Source organism: Zingiber officinale, chromosome 5A (genome assembly GCF_018446385.1).
Source record: "Zingiber officinale cultivar Zhangliang chromosome 5A, Zo_v1.1, whole genome shotgun sequence".
NCBI lineage: Eukaryota > Viridiplantae > Streptophyta > Magnoliopsida > Zingiberales > Zingiberaceae > Zingiber > Zingiber officinale.
This window is the reverse complement of record NC_055994.1, coordinates 108279116-108292072: the sequence shown is the minus strand read 5'-3', so window position 1 is coordinate 108292072 and position 12957 is coordinate 108279116.

Genomic DNA, 12957 nt, shown 5'->3' with positions numbered 1-12957 from the left:
TGGTGTTGCTTGTTTGCTCGTGGTTTTTGTTGTGCCTTTACATTGGACATTCTTTGTACCTCGATGGTGCATTCATTGGAAGGCTGAGTCAAGTGCGGGATTTGATTGTTGCATATGAAATTTTTGAAGGTAAAAATTTATCCCTGTGACAACCGGTACATGTCATCGGAAAATTTTTTTTTCCACCCCCTAATAGTTGGTTATAAGTTGATCCTGTAATTTATCTTCCTTCAAATATGACAAGCTATGAGAAGTGGGTGAATGTAATCACCTTTTACTGCAACGGGTGCAAAGGGTGGCAGACTTGCTGTAATAGGATAAGAGATCAATTTTTGATTCATTAGGAAAAAAAGAACTCCTCCCACCCCCTCTAATCATTTGGCGATCGACTATAAGTTGACCCCATGATTTATCTCCCTTCACATAACTTGGGAATAAATTGTGCATAATCATATTTTGCTACAATAGGTGCAAAGGGTGACAAATTTGTTATAATTTGCTACAATTGTGCAATTCCAAACTTCTCAACGGATAAGAAATATATCGTAAATTATTTTATTCCTAATGCAAATGGTCACTAAGTATAATTTTCTGTGATTTATTTTCTTCCATATCGCATAGTATAATCTTAGAAAGGCTCCGGGTGAGGGTTATCATTTTTTTGGGGGGTAATGATGCAATTCAAAACCCTTATAGACTAACATATTTAGTACTTATATATAGTATGTTTGTAATAGATTATGAGGTCGATTCACATAGTATTATTGTAATAAATTATGAGATAGATTCACAGTATGTATAAAATATATCAGGGTCATCTGACTCATAAATAGTTGTTATGCTAGGTAAAATTATTTATTATTTATCTTCCTTTGACAGTCCCAAAATAAGGGTGCAATTCAAAAATTATTTTAAAAAAATAATAAAATTCAATTAATGCGCTAGGGCAGAACATTCTATTAATACCAAAATCAACTAATCAATTTGTTTTAGATAAATTGAATTCACATAATTTACCAGAATTTACAATTAAAAAGAACAAATTAAATAGATATAAAATCAATCAATTTCATTAATTACTGAGTTGATAACTGATGTTGATGCTGATACTAATATTGTTGCATCATCAATCGCTATTATGTAGAGAGTATAGCCCATATTGTTAATAGTTCAGTTTAATAATTGAATTTTAAATTTGATAATCAAATAAAACAAAATAATCATTTTTTAAAAAATAAATTAACTTTAAATGGATTTTCAAATTAAATAATTTCGATAGGTTATTTTAGTTTAATTGAGATTTTAAAAAATTCTAAATTAACTTAAATGAAGTTTCAAATTTAATAATTTTTATTTTAGTTTAATTGAGAATTTACTCAATCCTATATATATATATATATATATATATATATATATATATATATATATATATAACCATCATTTTATAAATTTTTCTTTTAAAATCTAGAAAGACGACTTACCCTCCTTTTCATTTTAATTATCTTTCTTATATTTTGTATAAAATATCTTTATCGACTTTTCCATCTTTTAGAAAAACAAATATAAATACTTAAAATTCATATTTACACGTGATCCCGTCCGGAGACTGAGTCAAACGGAGGCTGGTCGAGGTGTCCCGATTGTTGACGGGAAGTCGCAGGTGATTCGGCTCCCACGGGTGGCTGACGCTGCTGCAGGACCCTGCGCACACTCAGACGATCTCCCCCTTCACGTTAGAGACCGAAACCCAGGGAAAAAGTCCTCGGATCAGGCCCTCCGACGCTCAAGTCAGGTCCTTTTTCCCCAGAAAAAAGCAGAGAGAAGAAGAAAAAACAGTTGTGGAAGAAAGTGACGAGGGAGTGTCTGCGCGTACCTGCGTACGAGGGATCTCTCCCCTTTTATGCGTTGTTCCTCTTAGAACCTGCCCTCCTGTCAGAAAACGTTAGACGCTGGGCTTTGTCGTCTAGTCCCGGACACCTGTCGTATTGCCATTTTTCGTGAAAGCATCTTTCTGTTTAGGGACCTCCGCCTTTGCGCATAGGTTTTGTCTTGTATTGATGGACAGCTGGCAGGCTGCTACTGGTTGTGAGGGCATCTTTTCGTTTCAGGAACCTCCGCCTTCGCTTGCACTATTGGAATGTAATGATTATTCTCGCAGGACCGCTGAAATTCTCTGCACCCGCACTACTTAGCTTCTCCGATCCATTGTGACTTGCACCGGCCTCGCCTCTTCTGCTCAGCTCTGCCGATCTCGACCTGCCTCTGCCCGGTTCTGCCGCTTCCGACCTACCTCTGTGCTTTGTATTTCCTGGCCCTCTACCGCAGGTCTGTAGATCGAACTGCGCCGATCCCAACCTGCCTCTGCGCTTTGTATTTCCTGGCCCTCCACTGCAGACCTGTAGATCGAGCTGACTCTGCTCAGCTCTGCCGATCCCAACCTGCCTCTGCGCTTTGTATTTCCTGGCCCTCCACCGCAGACCTGTAGATCGAGCTGACTCTGCTCAGCTCTGCCGATTCCAACCTGCCTCTGCGCTTTGTATTTCATGGCCCTCCACCGCAGACCTGTAGATCGAGCTGACTCTGCTCAGCTCTGCCGATTCCAACCTGCCTCTGCGCTTTGTATTTCCTGGCCCTCCACCGCAGACCTGTAGATCGAGCTGACTCTGCTCAGCTCTGCCGATCCCAACCTGCCTCTCCCTGGCTCTGCTGATCTCGACCCGCTTCCGCCTATCGTCTCCCTTCGTTCTCCTACCGCTTTGCCCCTTCGATCAACAAATCTCTTTGGCCGCCGGCTACCCCCTATGCTCAACTCTGACTGCCCCGTCAGCTTGACTATTTGACCGCCCGGTCGCCTTGACTATTGACTGTCATCTCCTCTTGACTTTTGACCGTCACATGGCCTTTGACTCCCCTAATCCTTTCCTCTTGGGCCCCTCCATTACTAACCGTATCACAAACCTCCCCCTCAAGTCTAGTCGAAGGAGGACGACAGTCTGACTGACTAGACTTCCGCACATCTCTGTGACTCCGGCATATCTCTGTGATCTCAGCATATCTCTGTGTATCTACCTCAGCGTATCTCTATGACCTCAGCATATCTCTGCGCGCCCTGCTTCCTGCCTCAGGCGTCAACTTCTGTGTCGCGTCACTTGGGATACCATACCCCATTTATTGCGTCGCCAGCCGCTTGGGGCGCCGCGCCCATGCAATTGCTTTGACTTAGCTGCTACTTCTCTTTATAAGGAGCCTTAAGGTCGCTTCTCCATGCTATCCCTTCTTTTTTACGCTGTCTTACCCGCGTTCCACCAACCGCTTCCCCTTATGATGCATTCTCCTCCTTCTTCTCAGGAAGTTGACCAACCACCCTCTCAAACGCTGGTAAACGAACTCACCACGCTACTTGTCTCGAGAGAGCGCGAGCTAAATCGCATGTCTCAGGATCGAGATCGCTAGGTAGCTGCTCTGCGTTCCATGGAAGACCAGTATCGCCTTGCAAAGTACTGCGTGGATGTGGAGAAGACGAGGGAGGAGCAATGCCAGTCTAGCCTGCAGCGTCAACTTGGTCTCCAGGAACAGTTGCGTCGAGAGCATGAAAAGGAGCTCTCCCTCCTCCGCGCGGGCCGCGAGGATAAGCAACGCACTATCACTCAGCAGCAAGCGGTCATCAGATCTTTACGCGAGGAGCTGGCTCGAGCTGTGAACGCCCCTGAATCTCCCGACAGGTCTTCATGCGGAAGCGTTTATTCCCCAGGGCCAATTCCTTCCCCGAGTCAAAGCCGGCCTGGGGAATTGTTGTCGCAGTGACTCCTTTGTCAGGAGGCGTTTTGTAGGATCGTTAGATTCGATAGAGGGGGGGGTGAATATCGATTCGAAAAACAAGAGTTTAAACGCAGCGGAAAAGTAAAATAGACACAATGGTTTTACTTCGTTCGGAGCCTGTGACGACTCCTACTCGAAGGCCCGTGGTCCTTGACCACTTTCGTTGGGCAATCACTAACAAGTCGAAATATGATTACAGAATAAGTACAGGAAATGCTAGTGAAAATAACGCAATACCGACAAGGAAATTAAATAAAAACCGAAGGAGCACTTTGTCGGAGCGTTGTTGGCGTCGCACTGAACGTCGAGCAGCAAGACCAGCAGTAGAAGAGTTCTCAGTTTGATTCCCTCTAAAGCTCCTGTCTGGGGCTTCTTTTATATGCTGTTCCGGGCGCCTGGATCCCTTCCGGGCGCCTGGAATGTGACGTAGCTGCTCAACCCGAGATGCTCCACGTGGCGATGCACAATCAGGATAAAGTTTGCCTCCCGGGCGCCCGGATCCCTTCTGGGCGCCCGGACCTTCGGGCGCCCGGATCCCCTCCGGGCGCCCGGACCCCTCTTCTCCAGAAAGTCCTTCTCCTGCAAGAAAAGGTTAGTCCGAGGCAAATGTACCCTGCAGCAAAGATTGTTAGCACAGTTTTATAGATAAGCAAAGTATAACTTAGATTCCGTCTTTCCGAGACCGGAATCTAGTCACGATCTCGACTTAGACATCCGAAATGGATCTAAGCCGGATCGACGCCTAATGTTCCCTTCCCGGGAACGCGTCCTCACAGTCACTCCCTTCCAGTGACTTACCTTACTTACCTGCCAGACGTCCGGTCAGCCCGTCGACCCGTTTGGACTTCTCGCCAGCTATCCGGTCAGCCCGTCGACCTAGCTGGACTTCTCGCCCAGCGTCCGGTCAGCCTGTCGACCCGCTTGGACTTCTCGCCAGCTATCCGGTCAGCCCGTCGACCTGCTTGGATTTCTCGCCAGCTATCCGGTCAGCCCATCGACCTGTCTGGACTTCTCTTGCACACTCGATCAAAGTGTCAGACAACAACAAGACTAACTTAACCTATTTGTCATTCATCAAAACCTGGGTTAAATCGTTAGTGCTAGCCGCACCAACAATCTCCCCCTTTTTGATGGAATGACAACCTGGTTAAGTTAGTAAAAGCATATGCAAGAAACAACATGCATTTATGTGGTTTTAAAGTTAGTTTGTATTTTCAAATTGGTTTAGCTAACTTAACCACCTAACCCTCCCCCTTTGGCATTCATCAAAAATAAGCAAGGGTAAACAATCATAATGTAGAGTTACTGTAAAAAGTAATCAGATTTTGAAACATATCTAAGTTTGGTTCAAAATTGGAAGATAAAAGTACAATTTTTAACACCAAGTTAAAAAAATAGTCAAGTTGACTTGGGGGAGACAAGTTGAATTTTGAAAAGTATAAATTTAAAGTTAATCAAGTTTAACTTTTCAAGCGTGTAAAAATTTTCAAATCAGGTTTTTCAAATTTACTTTTCATGTTTAAGTAACATTTACTTTTCAAAAAGGTAAATTTTCAACTTCGATTTTTCAAAACAAAGCAAAAATTAAACAAGTAAGAATAATTTTTCAAGAAGTAAAATTTTTGCCAAAATAAATTTTTAAGGCTAATTTGATAAAAGATAAGTTTGGAAAGTTGAATTTTCAAGCATATGTTGCAAAGCTGAATAAGTTTAAATTTGCAATATTCAACTTTTAAAATCAGGTTTAAAAATTAGGTGGGATTAAACTTAGTTAAATTTAACTTTTTGAAAACTGGTGTTTTAAAAATAAGTTAGTTTTAAAATAGATGTAAAAAAACACACAAAATTTTAATTAATTTCTCCCCCTGAACTTGATACTTAAAATTTTGAAAATATTTGCTAAAAATATTCAAAGTAAATTTTTTTTTTTAAATGAGGTAGAATTTTCTAGAGAGATTTTAAAGAGAAGATTAAAAAATAACGCTTAAGGAGATAATTAAAAAATAAACCTCCTCCTGAATTTGATATTCCTTTATTAATCCTCCTTATTTATTAATTTTTCTAGGGGATTTAAAAGAAATTGAATCTCCCCCTGAATTGGTTACTCTCCTTAATTTAATATCTCCCCTTTAATACTAAGGTTTGGTTGTGTTAAATTTCAAAGCTCTAACACATTTGTCTAATTTAGTAATACATATATTATTATCTCTGTATCCCTGGTATAACTGTTTATTTGAATTTGATTAATCAATTATTAATTAATTTTAGATTCAGGTGCTTAACTTTAGTTTAAGGTTAAATAAGATAAGATTTTATTAATTCAATAACAGTTAAGCATTATTAATAATTTATTGATTAGTTTTTACTTGATTTAATAATTTAATACTTAGTGAAATAATTTAAATTTCATGTTACTTGATTGAGTTGGTCAATGAAAGTGTTAGTTATAATTATTATTAATTTTTTTTTTAAAGGGATTTCTAAAACAGCATTTAAAAGAAATTTAAAATGATTTTTATAATATGTTTTATGTCAATTAACATATGTTTGATTCAGTTTTGATTTTAGATTTAAATTAATATTAGTGGTTAATTTAAGTTTAAGTTTAATTTTAAGTTTAAGTTGAAAATTTTAATTTTAATTGTAATTTCAATATTAAGTTTTAATTTAAGATTTAATTTTTAGTTAAGTCAAATTAAAAATTAATTTTAAGGTTAAAATGATGTTTAAGATAAAAAATGAGTTTAAAGTCAAAATAATAATTTTTAAAGTGAAAATAATCTATAGAAATAATTTATTATTACTATTTTTAAGTTAACAAAATTTCATTATAGTGAAAAAATAAGAAGAATTTTTCAAAATGATACATAATTTTTAAAATAGTTTTTAAAATAATTTTTAAAATAATTCTTAAAGAATTTTTAAAATAGTTTATAAAGAATTTTTCAAATTTTTAAAGTATTTTTAAAATAGTTTTTAAAGAATTAAAAAAAAATAGTTTTTAAAGAATTTTAAAAAATAGTTTTTAAAGAATTTTTAAAATAGTTTTTTTTTAAAGAATTTTTTTTTTAAAAAATAGTTTTTAAAGAATTTTAAAAAATAGTTTTTAAAGAATTTTAAAAATAGTTTTTAAAGAATTTTAAAAATAGTTTTTAAAGAGTTTTAAAAATAGTTTTTAAAGAGTTTTAAAAATTGTTTTTAAAGAATTTTACAAATAATTTTTAAATAGTTTTAAAAATAGTTTTTAAAGAATTTTTAAAATAGTTTTTAAAGAATTTTAAAAAAATAGTTTTTAAAGAATTTTTTAAAAATAGTTTTTAAAGAATTTTTTAAAAAATAGTTTTTAAAGAATTTTTAAAATAGTTTTTAAAGAATTTTACAAATAATTTTTAAAAAATTTTAAAAATAGTTTTTAAAGAATTTTTAAAATAGTTTTTAAAGAATTTTAAACAATAATTTTTAAAGAATTTTTTAAAAAATAGTTTTAAAAGAATTTTTCATATAATTTTTAAATAAAAAAAAATTAAGTTTAATTTTTAAAATAAATTTTTAAGAAAAAAAAAATAAATTTAATTTAATTTGAAATTTGAAATTTAATTTTAATTTGAAATTTGAAATTTAATTTTAATTAATTTTAATTTAATTTGAAATTTGAAATTTAGTTTTAATTTGAAATTCAAAATTTAATTTTAAGTAATTTGAAATTCGAATTTTAATTTTAATTAATTTTAATTTAGTTTGAAAATTAATTTATTCCTTATTCATCTCACCCGATCTAGATTATCAATCAGGGAATACTATAATTTTGTGAGATGAATTAGATTTTATTACAGAGTTTGGTTTAACTTGTGTTAGATTCAGGTTTAGCTTTGGTCTCAACAAATAGGCATTCTTCGAATAAACTTCTAAGCTTGGTGAGTCACTTGGATGTCATTAGAAGTAACCAACCTTTCGAGGTTTTCCGAATAGTCCTATCCACGGAGCTTAGTACTAAACCTTGGTCTAACTAGTTAGGATCCATTTAAAGGTAGCTTCGATCGGTTCCACTTGGCCAAATGCACCAGATTGAAGTCATATCTTTCTAGACATGCGATGCCCAAGCTTCCCCAACGTACTATCATCAAAAAACTTCACCAGTACCATTATTCAAGTTAAACTTGAACCCTCTTTAACTAGTCCTAATTACCCTGTCGGGTAGGTTGGTTGGGGTTACCCTTTTCGGGTAGGTTGGTTAGGGTTACCCTGTCGGGTAGGTTAGTTTTGGAGGTGCCAGCTATTTTGGAGCCTCCCCCTGAATTATTGGCCATAAATTTAGTTTTTAGTTCTGGTTTTATTATAGTTAAGTTTTGGTTAAAATTTAATGTTTAATTTGTAATTTAGATTCAAGTTTTTAATTTTGAATTAATTAAATTAGTCAAATTATCTTTCTTTAAGAGAATGTATTTAAAATTTTCTTTCATTTTCACTTTTATTAGGTTAATTGAATTATTTTTCTTTAATAGCTTATTTTTAAAGTTTAAGTTTTTATTCATTTTTAAATTTGAATTAATTAAATTGTTTGAATTATATTTCCTTAAAGGTTTATCTTTTAACCTTTTATTAATTGTTAATTTTGAATTTTTCAGATTATCTTTATTTAATATGTTATTCTTAACATTTAATTTTAATTTTGTTAAATTTAGTTTTGATTTTATCAAAGTGTTTGATTTTATTCTTATATTTTCTTTATTTTTTAAGTTGATATAATTAGTGGAATTTATTAGATTATTCTTATCGTTAAAATTTAATTTTTTATTAATTAAATTATCTTGGGTTTGGATAGGATTTTCTAGATTAATATTGTCTAGATTATTAATTAATTTATTAATTTTATCTAGATCAATATTCACCTTGTCCTCTCTATCATTTGAGTTTTCAGATTTGTTTAGGTTCAAGTTTGAATTTTTTAAATTAATTGGATTTGTTTTATCAGATAATATCTTAGGGCTATTTTTGTAATTATTGTCAACTACACTGTTTTCACATATATTTTCAGAAATAACCAGATCAATGCTCATATTTTCTAAACTACTATTAGCAGGGGTATTTTGGTAAATATCACTAACCTTGAGCGCAACCTCTAATTCAGTAAGCTTTTCGATTGGATCTAACCCGAGTTCAGATTCGATTTTTACTTGATCCTCAAGCTCCATCGGCTCCTCGTGAAGTTTGATCAATTGGGTCCAAAGCTCATGTGCATCTTTGTACTTTTTTACTCTGCATAAAACATTGTTAGGTAAAACATTACAAATGATTTTACTTACATTTGTATTTAGTTCTGAGTTCTGAGAAGGTTTTCTCAATATCAGCCAATAATCAAAGTTTACGCTTCCTAAGAAGCATTCCATTAATCGCTTCCAATAGTTGAAATCTTGATCGTATGGTGGTGGTTCGTGGGGGTTCCGTCCTTCTTGAAGAGTCATTATTCTTGCACACAGAGAAACAGAAAAAAATCCCAAGACTTGGTCTTGGATTAGCAGTGCTGAAAAAATAATATTTCACTATTTTCGAAAAAAATAATAAAATATTATTAAAATATTAATAAAAAATATTATTCCAAAATTTTGAAAATGTAATATTTTATCAATACTAAGCAACGGTGAAAAGATGATGATGTGTTTTTCAAAAACAGTTTTGGAGGGAAAAAACGAAAGGGGGGGTGAACGATATCTAATTTTTCTTTAAAAAAATACCCCTCTTTGCCTGACTGGTGGTTGCACCAAATCAGAGCGGTACCTGCTCTGATACCACTTGTAGGACCGTTAGATTCGATAGAGGGGGGGGGGTGAATATCGATTCGAAAAACAAGAGTTTAAACGCAGCGGAAAAGTAAAATAGACACAATGGTTTTACTTCGTTCGGAGCATGTGACGACTCCTACTCGAAGGCCCGTGGTCCTTGACCACTTTCGTTGGGCAATCACTAACAAGTCGAAATATGATTACAGAATAAGTACAGGAAATGCTAGTGAAAATAACGCAATACCGACAAGGAAATTAAATAAAAACCGAAGGAGCACTTTGTCGGAGCGTTGGCGTCGCACTGAACGTCGAGCAGCAAGACCAGCAGTAGAAGAGTTCTCAGTTTGATTCCCTCTAAAGCTCCGCCTGGATCCCTTCCGGGCGCCTGGAATGTGACGTAGCTGCTCAACCCGAGATGCTCCACGTGGCGATGCACAATCAGGATAAAGTTTGCCTCCCGGGCGCCCGGATCCCTTCCGGGCGCTCGGATCCCTTCCGGGTGCCCGGACCTTCGGGCGCCCGGATCCCTTCCGGGTGCCCGGACCTTCGGGCGCCCGGATCCCCTCCGGGCGCCCGGACCCCTCTTCTCCAGAAAGTCCTTCTCCTACAAGAAAAGGTTAGTCCGAGGCAAATGTACCCTGCAGCAAAGATTGTTAGCACAGTTTTATAGATAAGCAAAGTATAACTTAGATTCCGTCTTTCCGAGACCGGAATCTAGTCACGATCTCGACTTAGACATCCGAAATGGATCTAAGACGGATCGACGCCTAATGTTCCCTTCCCGGGAACGCGTCCTCACAGTCACTCCCTTCCAGTGACTTACCTTACTTACCTGCCAGACGTCCCTAGCTGGACTTCTCGCCAGGCGTCCGGTCAGCCCGTCGACCCGCTTGGACTTCTCGCCAGCTATCCGGTCAGCCCGTCGACCTAGCTGGACTTCTCGCCAAGCGTCCGGTCAGCCCGTCGACCCGCTTGGACTTCTCGCCAGCTATCCGGTCAGCCCGTCGACCTAGCTGGACTTCGTGCCAGACATCCGGTCAGCCCGTCGACCTGTCTGGACTTCTCCTGCACACTCGATCAAAGTGTCAGACAACAACAAGACTAACTTAACCTATTTGTCATTCATCAAAACCTGGGTTAAATCGTTAGTGCTAGCCGCACCAACACATTTCTGCCTGCGGCCTTGGCTGTATCCCTCTCTTGCTGACCTGCGCTGCTACGCTTATAGATCCGTCCCCTTTTGGCCAAGTTTCTCCTGTTCAATTTTCATCTAGCAAGTATTTTTTTAGAAACTGGCCCGTATGTAAGAGTCAAGAATCGCTTCATGATTCCTTTTCATGTATGAATTTTGGATAATAAAACCGACATAGTGCTTAAGACTTAAAACTGTAATGAACGCGCAAAACCTGATTTCGTAGTTAATACTGACGCTCTAGGAGTAGGGTAGATGACGCTCCGCATCCTTTGCCCTGCGTATTTGCTGCATATTTGAAATTTGCGTAAAGTAAAGCCAGATGTAGCTGACCTGATTATGGAAAACGCTCTGCTCAAGGTGAGGCACATCTCTCAGAAAGGTGGTTAGGCATAGGCACCGGGCTCGCTTATGATTTTCGCAGAGGAGTTGATGTCTGATCCCCGCGTGGGGCCGACCTGAAAGGTCGTTGGGCGTGAGGACAGAGCTCACTTTTGATTCTCGCATGGGAGCTGACCTGAAAGGTCGTTGGGCGTGAGAGCAGAGCTCACTTATAACTCGCACTGAGGCGAGAGTCTGGGATTACCGACCTAAAAGGTCGTTGGGCGTGAGCACGAGGCTCACTTTTAATTCTCGCATGGGAGCCAACCTAAAAGGTCGTTGGGCGTGAGAGCAGAGCTCACTTATAACTCGCACTGGGGCGAGAGTCTGGGATTACCGACCTAAGAGGTCGTTGGGCGTGAGCATGAGGCTCACTTTTAATTCTCGCATGGGAGCCGACCTAAAAGGTCGTTGGGCGTGAGAGCAGAGCTCACTTATAACTCGCACTGAGGCGAGTTCTGGGACTACCGACCAAAGGTCATTGGAGCACGAGGCTCACTTTTAATTCTCGCATGGGAGCCGACCTAAAAGGTCGTTGGTCGTGAGAGCAGAGCTCACTTATAACTCGCACTGGGGCGAGAGTCTGGGACTACCGACCTAAAAGGTCGTTGGGCGTGAGCGCGAGGCTCACTTTTAATTCTCTCATGAGAGCCGACCTAAAAGGTCGTTGGGCGTGAGAGCAGAGTTCACTTATAACTCGCACTGGGGCGAGAGTCTGGGACTACCGACCTAAAAGGTCGTTGGGCGTGAGCACGAGGCTCACTTTTATTTCTCGCATGGGAGCCGACCTGAAAGGTCGTTGGGCGTGAGAGCAGAGCTCACTTATAACTCGCACTGAGGCGAGAGTCTGGGATTACCGACCTAAAAGGTCGTTGGGCGTGAGCACGAGGCCCACTTTTATTTCTCGCATGGGAGCCGACCTAAAAGGTCGTTGGTCGTGAGAGCAGAGCTCACTTATAACTCGCACTGGGGCGAGAGTCTGGGACTACCGACCTAAAAGGTCGTTGGGCGTGAGCGCGAGGCTCACTTTTAATTCTCGCATGGGAGCCGACCTAAAAGGTCGTTGGGCGTGAGAGCAGAGCTCACTTATAACTCGCACTGGGGCGAGAGTCTGGATACTCCGGTCCGAGACCGGTGGCGATGGCGCTGGTCCGAGACCAGTAATGATACTCAAACGGTAAAGGCATAGATGCATAGCTCTTCTTCCCTTTCATCTGTCCCGCCTCCGCCGACCCCATTGCTTTAGTTAATATGGTCGCTATTGCTAGCTTTGGGCGTACTCATTTGTGTCGTGTTTCTTCCTGCAATTGTATTACGCACAGTATATAATTAAGAATGGAAGAGGGAGCGTAAAAACCCTTACTCAACCCCTGGGCCACAGTGCCCTTGCATCTTATGGTGACCCCGCAGTCCTCGCGACGCGCCTGGTCAATTGCTCGGATCAGGGCTACCTACGCAGAGCTACTTGCTCGGTCGAGGAATATCCCCGCAGTCCTGCTTGCTACTTTTCTGGTCTGGCAATCGCTTCTACTGCCCCGTCTTACCTACGACCCTTTTGAATTGCTTGGCTTCTGCAGCTTCATGAAACTTCCCGCCTCGCCTTGAGCCTTTCACGAAGAATGCTTCTTTTTTGAGGCCACGCCCCTTCATGATTACCTTGCCTTGTCGACCTTTAATGCGTTCCTCCTCGCGATGACACCTGTCCAGCACCTTTACTGCGCACGCCCCCTGACGCCAGCATCTGACCCCTTTTGCACCCTTCGGCGCTTATTTCCCATCCGACGG